Source organism: Parasteatoda tepidariorum, chromosome 5 (genome assembly GCF_982258835.1).
Source record: "Parasteatoda tepidariorum strain Cologne lab strain chromosome 5, Ptep-v5.0, whole genome shotgun sequence".
Lineage (NCBI taxonomy): Eukaryota > Metazoa > Arthropoda > Arachnida > Araneae > Theridiidae > Parasteatoda > Parasteatoda tepidariorum.
This window is the reverse complement of record NC_141759.1, coordinates 115,451,828-115,467,849: the sequence shown is the minus strand read 5'-3', so window position 1 is coordinate 115,467,849 and position 16,022 is coordinate 115,451,828. Positions and strand designations below refer to the sequence as shown.

Below are 16,022 nucleotides of genomic sequence, written 5' to 3'. Positions count from 1 at the left end.
AATAATTTCTAAAAAATCGAGGTATCACGAAAATCTTTGCACTTAAATCATTTTTGTACTTTTGTTTAACTATCGTGAAAAATTCAGAATTCTAAGATAAGTTATTTTTAAAAAAAAGCATACCACCATGAATAACTTGTGATCTAATAATCAAATCTTCACATTTTAAAACTTAATGGCTCAAGATAGCTACAACCGTCTAATATAAACTGTTCACATCTAAGCGTCGTTCCTAAATTAAGATTAATGTTATTAGAGATTAAAATTAGTACGCCCTTTTATTAAAAATCCTTAACCCATCAAAATCTTTCGTTCGCAAAGAGCTAATTTTGATTTACAGTGATGAATCTGAAATTGTCTACAGTTTTTTAAGCTGCTCATCAGTCAGCGATAAACTATATTGGTTTTTAACAGATGAGTAAAGCCTAAATTTTGATGACATCTGCATTTTTATTTTATTTTATAACCGTCGTTGAGCAGCCGACCCAATTTTGCGTTTGCGACAACTGATGTTCAATTCCGTAGCCTTCAAATTTTGAATCCAATACAGAAGACAAGGGAACTCCTGTATCGAGTATTGGGAGAAATGTGTCGTCGTGGAAAGACTTTTTGATAGAACTATCCCGTATTTGTTTTACATGGAGAAGAAAACCACGAACACCTCCCACCGTTAACTTGACGGCTAGGGGACTCAAACCCACGATTCCTCTACCACTGATGATTTTTCACGTCAGCACTGTGGCAGGTGTGAGCCTTGTGTGGAATTCGTATCACCAGCCATTACTGGGATTCGAACCCTGTTCATCTCATTGGAAGGCGAACTCTCTATCCCCTGAGCTTCCATGGCTCTTTCAACAAGTACTGTTATTAATGACATTTTTACCACGATTATTGCATTGGCTATTGGATATATTGAACGAAGTAATGATCGAAATCAAGTATTGAGGGGAATTCGCCTTCGTAGAGAACTTTTTGATGGAACTAACCTGCATTTGCATTACATAACAAGTAAAGAAACGTCCCACGGTTAGCCAGACGCGATCTACCACTGAGACTATTTTACGTCAGCACTGTGGTCGCAGCAAGCTGGAGGCGGAGCTTATATCGACCAACCATCGTTGAGATTCGAATCCGGTTCACATCATTGAAAGGCGAACGCTCTATCCCTTGAGCTATCACCAGACATTTTTTGCATTTTTAGACACTCTTGCTAGTTTACGGCATTTTAAAATTACTACTAGCTCATTTTTACAACATTCACTCATTTTAAGACCTGTAGACCGTTCTAGTTGCAAATAGTTAAGAGCTTTAATTTATTTACAGCTTGAACAGAAGTACAGTGGGTTTAGAAAAAAACGAAAAATAGTTAACTTTTCCTTCGTTATTTTTGAATTAGTGAAGAATATATCTTATTTCATTTTAATATAAATGTTTGAAAACAATTGTATGCTATATCAAATTTTAAGAAATATTTATTTTAGATTTAATACTTGTATAATTACAAGGGATTTTTTATATAGGAAAAACTAACACAAACTTTGAAATTTTAATATTTATATGAATTCGCCTAAAAATTGTTTCCCCAAAAAACGAAAACATTTCTTGAAAAGCATAAGTTCTATCTAATTTCTAACAATAAAAACCACAAGTTTGAATTATATCCATATTTATATCTGTCTCCATATTTATATCTGTCTCCATATTTATCCATATTTATATCTGTCTCCATATTTATATCTGTTTTAATACATCGTTGATCCATACGTTAAACTATAAAAAAATTGTTACTAACTATTTTATGGCAAATGTTACTAATATTTGAGCTAGAAACTTCAAGTTGGAGTTTTGCCTCGAAACGTTGAACCCTTTAAATGATTATTAACCTTGAAAAACTCGTTAACCAGGAAAAAAAAATTGCAACCAAAGTAAAAATCACGGCTAAAATAGCTTTTTCTTAACTTTAAAAAGTAACTAATATTTTGCAACGAAATTTAAGATTTTATCCTGCAATGTTTGCTCCTACGAGGACACTTTCAAAAAAGCTTTTTTGCTAGCTAAAAATTACTTTTCGCCAACTTGACTTTTTGAGTTGACTTAACAGTTTGAGGGCTGTGATCTCAAATATGCTAATTAATTATTGCAGACAATATTTTAAGTTTCAAAATCAGACATAAAAATGCACTTTCTCTGAAATAAAATACCTTTTTTTAACGGATTCGGATTATAGCCGCAACCCAGGAAATATGGTCCTGATAGTTTGGTCAGGAGAGCGATCCAAATTTTGGACCCCTTAATGTTAATTTCACTTTTTGGATATTTCACATGTCTCAAAAACTTTTTAAGCGATTTTAAAAAAAATTGCTCACAAATATAAAATTCGTTTTTCCAAAGATAATTCCTAGTAAAATATAAATGTTGGTAAATTTTTAATATTTTATTTTTAAATTTTATTTAATAACTAGTGGGATGCGCCCCCTGCTCGCTAACGCTCGCCAACCCCCGAAAATTGCTACGCAATCTTATATGGTTTACTTCGCAAACTAAGATCGCTTCGCTCGCTTCTAACTTAGGTACATTGCAAGTGCACAAAATTCTAAGAATTCAAAACAATCATTCAAATCCATATAGCAACTTTTTTTAAAAAAAAAAATTGCATCTTTTTAGCAAATACTAAGTCATTAAAACAAATTTGAATTCAAATAAACGACATGTAATTCGTTAAACCTATTAGAAATGTGCTATAGTATAAAATCTTAAGATAAAATTTCTAAAACTGCTATCTCTTTCGAAAGTTTAAGAGTTTGGCTATAATTAATCGTCAAATAAATTCGTAATATATAAATTCGTGAAAAAAAGCGCTTTCGACAAAATACTAAAATAGAGATCTATCGACAAAGACTACTCACTTCTGCCTAGCTTAATAGTATGAGATTGCCGCAGCTGATAGTGTGATAGTTGACATTTGGTGAAAATGCTCTCTCTGGTTATTTCAGTTTCCGTTTTTAAAATCGCTTTATGTTGACCCACCTCAGCTAGATTTGGCACATTTTTAGAGGCAATCATTGGTCGATTTTTTAGCGTTGCCTTTCGGGGAGTTGTAATGAGGCTTTTTTTGTCGCCGTGTAAGAGAAATATATATATATATATAGTCGGAAATTGAATTGCAAGGTATACAATTTTACGTCATTTTAAAGTTTGTAATTTTACAAGGCAAAACATTTGAGCGAAATCGGCTGAATAGTTGTTGAGAAATTAAATTATAAATATTCAACTTCTTTTGAATTATTTCGATTTGTCAAAAACTATTTTAACCAATTTCTTTTAAATTTTGCATTTTGCTTTGCAAAATTGCGTACTTTTGAAATAGCGTAAGAAATTATGAATCTAACTATTTAGAATCTTTTCAACTATCATTTAATAAAATAATAAAAAATAATAAATATTTGCGAAAAATGAAAATAATAAGAATATTTTTATTTTGGTTGTTAAAAACCCGAATCCGTTTTAAAAAAAAAAGGCGTGTTTATACGGAGAAAGTGCGCTTTTATGTCTGATTTCGAAACTTAAAATATTGTCTGCTCCAATTAGTATATTCGAGATCACCTTCTCTGACAATTATGTTTGGGTCCTATAACGTGAAGATCCGATCAGTATGTCAAAAGTTATTCAAAGTGGTCCATTTTTTCTTTCAACACACATAGCTGCCAACCCTACTGGATTTTTAGGGAAGACTACTGGATTTTGCGTGATTCTCCCGTATAAATTAAAATTTTATCGTTTTTTTTAACGTTTACTGAATTGTCCCTATACTCAGGGAAATATTTTTTTTGAAAAATCCCTATAACAGGAAAAGACTGAATCAGGCTGATTGGATCCAATATTATTGAATTGCTTTTGTTTGTAAAATTAACAACAATTCGCCAATATGGTATGGTTATTCTTTTTTTACTATTGAAGTGTAATTCAGAATTTGCCCACTAGAAAACAGAACAGATTTTCACGCAATCCAGCGTCTTCCCCCTTCATTTTTCCTTACATTTTTATATTCTTTTTATTTCCTTACATTTGAAATAACATAATATTTTTTTTTATAACCGTCATTGAACTGCTTTTTGGGTTTATGACTACTGATGTTCAACTACGTAGCCTTGCAATTTTGAAACCAATCCAGAAGACGAGGGAACTCCTGGATTAAGTATAGGGAGAAAGTTGCTTTCGTGAAAGACTTTTTGATGGAACTAACCCACATTTGCGTTACAAGGAGAGGAAGATCACGAGAGCCTTCCACGGTAAGCCTGACGGCAAAGGAACTCTAACCTATGATCCGTCTACCACTGAGGATTTTTTACGTCAGCACTGTTTACGGTGAAAGCCGGATGTGGAATTCATATCGACTAGCAATTGCCGGGATTCGAACCCGGTTCACCTGACTGAAAGGTGAACGCTCTAGCCCTGAGCCATCGCGTCTTAGGGCGTAATATTTAACAAGTTGCTATTTATTATATTTAAGAGGGAAATATTAGTCAGGTATAAAAGTATAGTGTAATACGAATTGTAACGTGAAATGTGCACATTTCTTGGTGTGTTGTACTATTTGGTGGTACTTCAGCAGAGCAGGTTACCGTAACAAAAGGGTTAATATTGCCTTCAAGTTTTGATCATATTAAAAACTTATGTGCCCACGATAGATGGAAATCATTAGCCCATTTTAACTTTACAACGTCGAAACAAGTTTGTAAAATTTTAACCAAAAATTCGTAAGTTTCAATTCTGCATTTATGCGTTATTCCATATTCAGGAAATCTTACCTTACCCTCTAAAAAAATAATGTTTAAAAACTTTTAGCCAGTTTTTTACTTACAAACCACAAATTCAAATTTGTCCTTCAAACATTAACTCATAAAAAAATTCGTAGTCCATTCTCCAAAAAAGGTTACGGCCAAAATAAGTATTAGCTATTTTTGTCATAAAGTAAAAAGTTGAAGCTTGCCTCCCAATACAAAATAAAATAAGGCTAAAAAGAGTTTTAGCTTATTTTTGGCTTAGAAAACACGTGATATAAATTAGTCTTTAAATCTAATAATTTGTTTTTTTGTTTTTGTTTCTTAATAGTTACTCAACCTGACAAAAATATGGCGGGAAAAAGATTAAGCTTATTTTCAAGCAAGGCAAATCAAAAGTTTGAATTTTCCTTTCAGACATTTTCCAGTTTTAGGTAAACGCTTTTAACGTTAAGTTTTAAACGTTAGGTAACGCCCACAAAATATTTGCTTAATTTATCAGCCAAAAATTGAAAAATCCATTCAAAGCATATTAAAAAACTCTTCTGAGTCAACCTCCTCTTATCGCTCCCTCTTCTAGTTTTTTTTTCCAGCTAGTGTTTTTTTTAAATAAGAAGGTCGTGAATTTATTATATAATTTTTACTTAATTTTGTGATTCGAAATGCTTATTATATCATTAAATTTCCTACTTTTTCCCTTTTTTTAGTTAAGACCTGTAGCGAATTCCGCATCCAGCTTGCACCAACCACAGTGCTGACGTGAAATATCCTCAGTGGTACACGGATCACGGGTTAGAGTCCTCTTGCGGTCAGGCTAAACGTGGGAGGTTCTCCTGGGGTTAGTTCCATCAATACGGGTTAGTTCCTTCCAAAAGTCCTAGATGAAGGCAAATTTCTACCCATACTTGATCCTGGAGTTCCATTATCTTATTGATTGGATTCAAAATTAGATGGCTATGGAGTTGATTAGCCATAAACTCAAAATTTGGGTCACCTGTTCAACGACGGTTAGAAAATAAAATATAAAGAAATAAAATATTGTTATGTTAACGTTAACTTTCTTTATAATTAGAGTTCTTGTTGCGAAAGTTTTAATAATTGTACAGCAGAAAAAGCACAATTTCATTTAAATTTTGCATTTTCCAGATAGGATCATTTCCATTCAAGAAACAAGGGGTGGATGCTTTAAGATCAGTGAATAAGCTTATTAAAAACGAGTAAGTATATTAACAGCAGTGACTTTATTTATGGGCAAGTGAATGAGTTTATAAATTCATAATGTGTTACTACAGTCAACGACAATTTTTCGCTTATTAAAATAATTTTTAACAAAATTGCAATATATTTAATGCAAAAGTCCTTTATAATATTTAAATATATGTAGAGCGCCGAACAAATAAATAAACGGACCACCCAGAATAACTTTTGATAGGATCTTCACGTTCTAGAACAGGGGTTTCCAACTTACATGAAGCCGGGGGCTACAATTAAAAACACAAATCAAATGGTGGGCCGCAACTTTATCAAAATTTTATGTTGGACTCTTACATGTTTGAAGGAACATTAAATATTACTGTCGGATTTTTACGAAGTTGTTCAAAACAAAAGTATTGAATTACAAATAAAACTAAGAAGTAGATTTTTAAAGATATTTAATTGCATATTAAGGAATTCGGGCTACAATAACTGTAATGTGCACCTATGTATTAACCAACTAATGTGCAACAGATATCTAATTGTTAAGATATAAAACTTGAGAAAGGTTAGTATTAAGACTTGCCTAGTAGCACACAAAATGTTCAATGAGAAAATTGAGGTTTGTCTGCTGCAACCACCAGAGAATAAATACATATTTACGTTTTAAATTTAAAATTTACAAATGTTTGTGCAAATATTTTCGTCAAAAATGAGTGGTTTCAAAAAGTTAAATCGGGGAATTTCTTCTAGAAAATTTCTGATACACACATGCTAAATTATATTCACAAAATACAAAAATAAATAAATAAATAAAATAAAAAAGAGCAACATACACGATTATTTTTCTATTTGAATAAACATTTTCTTGGAAGCAAAACCTGAGAAATAATTTTTTTGCACCGTTGGTATGTTAAATTTCACAAAAACGAAGAAATTTGTTTTCTATTAACGAGAAAAGTATTTTAAACCCAAATTGATTTTTTACGAAAATTGTCCGCATAAAAATGACAACTAATATATTTTAGTTCGCGGCCCCCAAAAAAAAGTTTCGCGGGCCGCCAGTTGGAAACCTCTGTTCTAGAACTTAATTTTAGAGTTTCAAAGGGATTGTTTAAAATATGCTAATTACGTTCATACGATATTTTAAGTTACGAAATCCGACACAAAAAAGTATTTTTTTCGAAATAAATAGATCTTTTTCAGATGAATCCGAATTTCTGATCCAAAAATTAAGGGAGTAGCTGCAATCTAGGAAACATGGTCCCCATAGTGTGGTCAGAGAGCGGTTCTAAGCTTAAATCCCTTTATTTTAATTATATTTCTTGTGCATTTCGCCATAACTTGAAAACTTTTTAAGCTAATTGAAACAAAATTTGCACGCAGCTAAAAAATTTGTTTATCTGAAGTTAATTTCAGTCAAAAAAGTATATTTCAATATATATTTATTGTTTTTTTATTATACTATTTAATTAGAGTCAAACAAATTTTGTCATGTACAATTTTCGCCATCATTTTAAAGAACATAATTTTACATGGCAAACTGTAAAATTTGACCGAAATTGGTCGAAGAGTATTTGAGAAATTGAATTTTAAATAAGTCGATTTTTTTTAAATCCGACATATTTTCCAGATTTTGGCTACCGTCTATAATTTGGAGGTCGAATAAAAAAGATATATTTAGAGTGACAGTTTTTGTGTTTTATTTCGTTACCTAAAATATAGTCTGATCTAATTAATTGGCATATCTGAGACCCCCTCCTCGAACCATTAAGATTCAGTTTTAGATCTTAAAAGATCCGATCATTAGATTAGGTACTCCTTTTAATTTTTTATTTTTTTGAGCTCTGTAAATAAATAATATTTTTGACTTAAACAAGGGTCTCAATATTAAGAAAAGAAAAAATCTTTCATGTGGGCTTACAAAAATCAAATACACCGAAGAGCCATTACATTATGATCACCCTCCATCTATAACAATGGGCTCGCCCAGGTTTTCATGGTTTCTAGCCCAGGAACAATGTTTTCATGGGACACATTAGGACCCATAATCTTCAAAGAACTATCCCTGACGTCTGTAAGCTACTTGAACATAGTTGCAGATCAGGTTCACCCATTCATGGCAACAGTTTTTTCTGCGGGGGATGGTGTTTACTAACAGGATAATGCACCATGTCATAAGGGTCGAATCGTCGAGGAACATTTCAGTGACTTTCAAGTCATGTCTTGGCCCAAATTCACCTGACCTTAATCCAATAGAGCATTTGTGGTCCTACTTGGAAAACCAAATTCGTACTGCCACGCTACCCCCTCGCAATGTGAGGGAATTGCAGGACCAGTTGGTGAGTGCTTGGTACCAGATACCTCAGACTACCTATCAGCACCTTGTGGAATTAATGCCACGGCGGGTGCTAGCAGTTTTGAGGGCTAAAAGTGGTCCTACATGTTATTAGCAGAGTGGTCATAATGTAATGGCTCTTTGGTGTATAACTGGTTGGCAGCTAAAGTCCATTTTATTTACCAATTCAGTAAATAATGAAATTTAATCACCAAGTCAAATAAATGCGAAGACTGATTTTAACTTTTTAACGTAAAAACTCATTTGCTTGTTTACACTTCTTTTAGTACTTGAAAAGTGCCATTTAACTATGAATTTTGCTTGAAAATGTATTATTTGCTGTTCAAATCCTTTTATTCTTTTAACTAAAAGAAAAAAAAATCAGTTAATGTTAGTTTCGTTTTGGTGAAAAAAAAACCCTTACAATTGAAATTCATTGTTTTATCTTTGCATACAATGAAATAAAGAATTTATTTGTGCGTGTGTATGTATATCTGTATTTGTAATTGCGGGTAAGATTACGAAACCATATTTTGTGCTTTTTATGAAGCTCGATTTTCGATTTTTAATCATATTTTTAAATTCAGAGACATTTAAGAAATGGAATTTTCTCATTGGCTTTAGCGGAAGCCTTTGCTTCATAGTAAACCAAAGACGATTCAGTTTTGTTATATATTTTAAAGATAACACCAGTAGTGTTTGTTAGCTTATAGATCTAATCAAAAAAAAAGTTGTTTATCGCACGTTCTGCAATATTCGCTATGCCAGGTTATCTGAAAGATGAACGTGATCTTGCTTGCATCAGCAGACTACGTCACCTGATTAATATTTTCATGGTTATCTGAAACTACGAGTTTATTTTATTTGTAGCTATGCTCTTAAAACGGATTTTAACAAAAATAAATAATTAAAAATCAATGGTAATTGAAATAAAAGGCTAAATTAAGGGAAAAATAGTACAAATTCGTTGAAGAGAAAGTATAATGCCGGTATTATTATGGACGTCAATGATAATTAATTTTGGTAATCGTTACAATTTGAAATAAAAAAAATAAGTCATAGGAAAAGTGGTACTAATTCGCTTATCAGTTAAATAATATTGATGTCAATGATGCTTAATTATTTTTGGAAATATGTACTAATTGTAATTAAAAAAAATCAGCTATGTACTAAAAATATAAATTGATGGAGAAAATGTATTCATTCGTTACGGGATACCGCAAAATGCCGCCATAATATTATTGACACCAGTACTGTAGAGTTTTATAAGATATAAGTCCGGAGATATGAGTACAGGAGAAAGTAACTTGACTTTGGTAAATTTTCACTATCATGAGTTACCATGCGAAACAGTATTATGCCAGATAATACTGAAGCCATTGTTTCAAATAACGATTTTCAAATATTTTAAAGACATCATGAGTTATGTTATGTCTTTAATCAAAAAAGATGTTATTTGCGTGTTCTGTTATTATTAATTATATTTTATTAGTTATGCAAGGTTAACTGATTGATTAACGTAATCGTCGTAGCATAAGCAAACTATATCGCACATTTAATATTTCTATGGTTATTTGAAACCATCGTGTTTATATTGCTTTTGAAACGTCTTTTTATAATACTCAATAATTTAAAATCGACGGTAATTGAAATGAAAAATATTAGTTTTGTACTGAAAAACAAAATGGAGATCTATTAGGGGTACTATAAAAGATCGTCTACAAGGACAATCTAGGATCGTCTACTAGATGGGCTGCTAAAAATGTGTTTACTTTAACCTAATATGTTAAAGTTGCCGAGAAAAGTATCAAATAATCTATATACATAAATTTAAAATTTGAGTGTCTGTTTGTGTGTCTCTATGCCGAATTTTGGGTACACTGTGAGTAGCTGTAAAAATACGAGATTAAAAATGTATCTAAATAAGTAAGATTATAAACTTAATTGCGAAGCCCGATTTTTGATTTTTTAAAATTGTATTTTAAATACAGAGGCATTTAGGAACAAAATTTTCTCATAGACTTAGTGGAAGCCAGTGTTTTAAAATAAGCTGTGGATGGTTTAGTTTCTTCAAATATTTTAAAGATAAATTATAGCTTATAGCTCTAATCATAAAAAAGTTGTTTATTGAGCTTCCTGTTATACTTACTTATATTTTATTTGTTATGACAGGTTATCTGTGTGATTAATATGAATAAGCAAACTGCACCACCAAATTATTATTTCTAAGTTTATCTGAAAACAAGCGTTTATTTTGTTTATAATTATGCTTTTAAATCGTGATTTTACAAAACTAAACAATTTAAAATTGACGCTAATTGAAATAAAATCTTAAGTTTTGCACTAAAAGACAAAATTATTGGAAACATGGAACTAATTCAATGAGGAATAAAGATAAAAAACACTAATATTATTATGGACGCCAAGGATAACTAATTTTGGCAAATTACTAATTAAAGTACAATAATAAGCTATGTACTAAAAGTCAAAATAAACAGAGAAATGTGACTCGTTTAAGCGAGCATAAAAAGTGATGCTGAATTAGTTTTTATAATAAATAATGACATAAAAATAAGTGACATAAAGATATGCTATGTACATAAAATATATTTATTTATTACGTGGCACCGTCGGCATGCTATTATTAACATCAATGATACTTAAGTTTGGCAATGATCGCTATTATGGTAATAGGTGAAGTTTTGATAGATACCAAATATACTTTTAAATAGGTACAATATATTTTAGAGTACATTTGGTGCAGATTACAGCTGCAACAATACTGTAAATTTTTGTAATAGACTTATTATGTGAATAGATATGTCAGATGACGCTGAATAAAATTAACCTTTATTTTGATAGGATGGACTGCTAAAAATCAGCTTTGCTTAAGATAATAATGTAAAGGAAGTAAGAGTCAACAAATAATAATAAATAAAAAAAAGCATTCTAATTATTTTAACTTTGTTTATGTCGGTATTTGTGTGAAAATTTTTTGAACTATTTTGCAGTGTTGTTCATTACAGATTTATTGATGCATTTTTTTCACCCCATACTGGTAATTAATAAATAAAATAAGTGCGCAGTTTGATTTTGGGAAGGTTGATAATTTTATTTTTTATCAAGACGCCATTGACATTACTGGCGTATGTTTTTTTAATGTTAGCATATGTTGTACTGCACATTTTAATAACAAATTCATCACAATACCATAAGATCATGCAAGAAATTAACAGAGGCAGAAATTAAATCCCCTCTCACTTGAACAATATCTGTTTTTTATGCTTACATAATGTTTTAATTTTTGATTTTGAATCTCGAAATATTTGAAATTCTACTTCTTTAAAAGACAAACCAGCTGGTCCCCGACTGGCATTTTATAAGGTTTAAAAACAAGTATTTTAAAACATCAAAATAAATCTCAGCCTCTATTTAAGAAGAGCACTTTTCATTATTGACGATTTGAGACAAATTTAACTTTTTTTTCACCTAGTGCAGACACGTTAATTGAACTTTTTCCATTAAAATAATTACGCTTTCTTTTTTTTTAGAACTTTAGGTCCTTATTTTCAATTTATGAAAGCATATAACTATACTTTTATTCACGTTTTAATTAGATTTCATAGTTTCCTTTACGGATTTCAGATTTCGACAAGCAAGTGATCTAACAATGATGAAAGAACTGCATGGAGCAAAACATATTGAGAATTGTTGCTACATAATGTCTAATATCGACATGTCCATAATGACAGTGAGTCAAAATTCTTTTTCAGTAATTTCTATTGAAAATAAAACCACAAAAATAGTTTATTTTGAAGAATCGGACACTGTTTGAGTTCACTTTAGAGCGAAAAAAATAAATTTTAATGTTTACGATTTGATATTTGTTAGTCATAAAAGATTATGCTTATTAAAAATATTGCCTATAATAAATATTGCCTATAATAAATATTTATTCTAGAATACTTTATATTCTCATGAATTAAACTAACGACTTTCTTTTTTAACAATTATCATTAATTGTTATTCATCTTGTTCATATGTTTAAATCAACATTTAGAGTTGATACAGATTTTATATTTTTCTGGTAAAAATATAATAATTTAAAATATAAAAAAGTTATTTTACACAGCGTTATGACAATGACAGCGAGACAAATCAAGAAAAAAAAAAGTTAATATTATTATTATTATTATTTTAATCCAGCTTCTTTTTTTCAAAATAAAGCTTAGGGCGCTGTTTCCAGTATCGCATGGTCCGCCGATAATGATTTTAATAATGTGCCCTGTGTTGGTTAAGATTTGTTACCCATTTTAGGTCCAACAAAAATTAAAATATTTTTCCAATTTAAAACATTTTAGAAAATAATTTGTTAAACTTTTTATTTTAGTTTGATGTCTGTAATTTTCTTTGTGAGTTTCTACTTTAAAATTAAATTTAGTTAAAGTAGTGATAAGATTGCCGTTAATTTTACTGGCATTATTTTTAAAAAAAAAGTAATATAAAAAAAAAAATAAACTCAATTCTTACTTAGGTCAATAAAAAAAAATTTTTTTTAGTTACTTTTTATTAAATAATTAAAAAAATTTCCTAACTAAATTTAATGAATTAAATTTAATGAATGAATTAATATTTGAATAAAACTGTATTAACATCAAGTGTCACACCCACTACAAGTATTAAAAAGAAAATGCATTTGAAGTTGAGTGGATGAGTATTTTATGAACGATTTGAACAAGATATATAGGGAGAGCGTGAACTAATAGTAGTAATTGAATAATATCAAATTGGATTATTAACATCACGCACTAAGTTAAATTTTGAGCTCGATAGCTTGTTGAAAAGTAATCGAAATTTCGATGGGCATCTCTTAGACGTTGAAATAACTAGTAACATTTTGATTATAGCTGAGCGTTATAGAAAACGTTTGGTACTGTCTCACACAATACTCCAGTTAAAATTTAAGCACACTAGCTAGTCAAAAAGTGGCAAAGATATTACCTAATGATAAATAATAATAGTGTCAAATTCTGCTTGATCAGGAAAACTTTTTTACTTATTAAACTTGTGTAGTTCTCAGACATAGAGCTGTAGTTGAAGTAAGAGTACCCAGATTATTCGGAATGTCATTGACGTTTTAGATTAGAGAAAAATTTCATTTGGTGTTAAAAGTCTTCTTGTAGCTATAATGATACCATTGAAACCTCCATTGACACCAGGCATAGTGCAGCAAAAAGAGATTTGAGTGCACTGGCAAGTGGAAAAGTGGTTAAAATTTCACCTTCACAGATACAAAAAGGTTTTAATAAAGCTATATTAAAAATAAAGGAAACGTTTATATAAAATTTGACAATTTTATTATAGAAATAGTTTTTTTTTGTTCAATAACAATTTGGCATTTTCATTTTAAAAAGTGATTCACTTTAATTTCAGAATTGATTACTTTAAATAAGAATTTTTAAATTAATGTGAATACGTCATAAAAATATCAATAGAATAATAAATGAAAAAGTTCTTTTTTACCAGTTCTCACAATCATTCTAATCTTGGGTTATTATGGTCATTAAAATATATTTCAAAATTGCAAAGAAAGCGTAAATCAAAAAATATAATTAAGATATCATTATGTTCCCAGTATGAAAATTTTAAAATAAAAAAATTAACTTATTAGTGAAACACTGAACTAAGTTACACCAATACTAACATAAAATATTCTCTTTATGCTGTGTCCTTCGGATAGAATCGCAAGATCTAAGAATTTCATCTTTAATTTTGAAGAAAAAAAATTCCTCCAATTTAGTTTGTAAAATTTTTTCTGTCCTTCAAATTTTCGTCTAAATTTTTCTTAAATAAGTCTTACTTTCTAATTTAAACATTCTAATTTTGATTTCGAAAGTTTTTCCCCTACACATAAGGATTCTATTGCCTTCTTTCCCATATCATCCTAATGATAAAACAAAAAGTTTATCATAACGATAAAGTGCAATTTTTTTTATTCTTAAAAAAATGTTTTGAATATTAACATCGTGAAGCCTCTTAGAGCTGTGGGCAGACGATCACTTGCCCCACCTTTGATGGCTCTGAATACGAAAATTTATTTTCTAGTTCAATGTTATATTTAAAATAGAAAAGAAATCCATCTTGGTTTCGATTCTTTTCCAAATTGATCTTATTTATTTTTTAATCTTTTCCAAATTGGTTTTTATTCTTTTATCTCTCATTTATATTTTAATATATTTAAATCGAAATTCAAAAAGTTGATCAAGGTTAAGGAGGAGAATTACATTGCACGAAAATGAGATTGCCGGAGGAGTGACAGGTGCTTACGTTAATTGTCGAAATTTGAATGCGATTAACACCGGCTTTCGAAGTTCTGTCGCCCAGGAAAATTAAAAAAATTCGCAGTTTAAGTGCCAGTCACTAGAAGCAAAAAGATTATTTTAATCTATAAATACCATTTCACGTGAATAATTATTTGGCTTTAAAATGGACCAATATCTTAAATATTTTAAAAGTTATTGACATTTTTTGAAAAAAAATAATCTTCAATTTTATTTTATATTTTATAACTGTCGTTGAATTTTTGGGATTTGCGACTACTAGTGCTCAACTACGTAGCCTCGTAATTTTGAACCCAATCCAGAAGACAAGGCAACTACTGGTTTAAGTATTAAGAGAAATTTTCCTTCGTGGCCACGAGATCCACGGTAAGCCAGAGGAAAAGGTGACTCTAACCCATGATCCGTCCACCATTGTGGATATTTTAAGTCAGCACTGTGGTCGTTGCAAGCTGGATGCGGAATTCGTATTGACCAAACATCGCTGGGATTCGAATCCGGTTCACATCATTGGAAGGCGAACGCTCTATCCCCTCAGCTCATCACGAGTCATGTTTTGCCTTTTTAGTCACTTTAGCTAGTTTTTCATTAGCACGACATTCTCTCATTTTAACTTTTACCAGCTGTAAACTAGCCGTTTATAGCTGGTACAGAAGTACTGTGTTTTTTAAAAAAACCAAAACATTTGTTTCTGAATTCAATTTGACAGTGTATCAAAATAGTTAACCTTTTTTTGTTATGTTTGAATTACTGAAAAATATCTCATTTTATTTAAATATAAATCTTTTAGGACAATTGTATGCTATTTGAAATTTTAAGAAACATGTATTTCAAAATTAATACTTGTATAATTACAAGGGATTTTTTTAATAGGAAAAACAATCACAAACTTTAAAATTCTTATGTAGATATGGGTTCAGATATTCCCGAATTTTGTGCACGTTCAGAAAACCCTCTGTCTTCTACTCGATTTTCTACTAGTAAATGAGGATTTTAAAATAGTCTGCTCAAATCGATAAATGGAGAAATGTCGATTTTCAACCCAACATCTTTCTATTTTTAATTAATAATGAAAATTTGATACACTATTTAACTAGAATGGTGATGAATTTAAGTTCATGCACTTTTACAATATTTTCAGCCAATCCAGCAACAAATCATGTAGGTTGAATTTCGTAGTTTTACAACCATCGTATCATATGATTTTAAAATTGATTGGCTACTATCAATACAGTAATCATAAGCCACAATGACTCAGGAGAGTTCGCCTTTCAATGTTGTGAATCCGGTTCGAATCGCAGCGAGGCCTGGTCGATACGAATTCCGCATCCAGCTTGCAACGACCACAGTGCTGACTTAAAATATCCTCAG

General features: G+C 30.4%; 1 long non-coding RNA gene across 1 annotated transcript in view; it reads left to right on the top strand.

Moving 5' to 3' along the window:
- The window catches only part of LOC147810041 (uncharacterized), a 56,664-nt gene that overhangs the window by 22,420 nt on the left and 18,222 nt on the right, over positions 1–16,022 (top strand). The window contains exons 4-5 of the long non-coding RNA XR_015433564.1: positions 5,928–5,998; positions 11,959–12,064. This is a non-coding gene — a long non-coding RNA (uncharacterized LOC147810041). The remainder of the gene's footprint in view (positions 1–5,927; positions 5,999–11,958; positions 12,065–16,022) is intronic.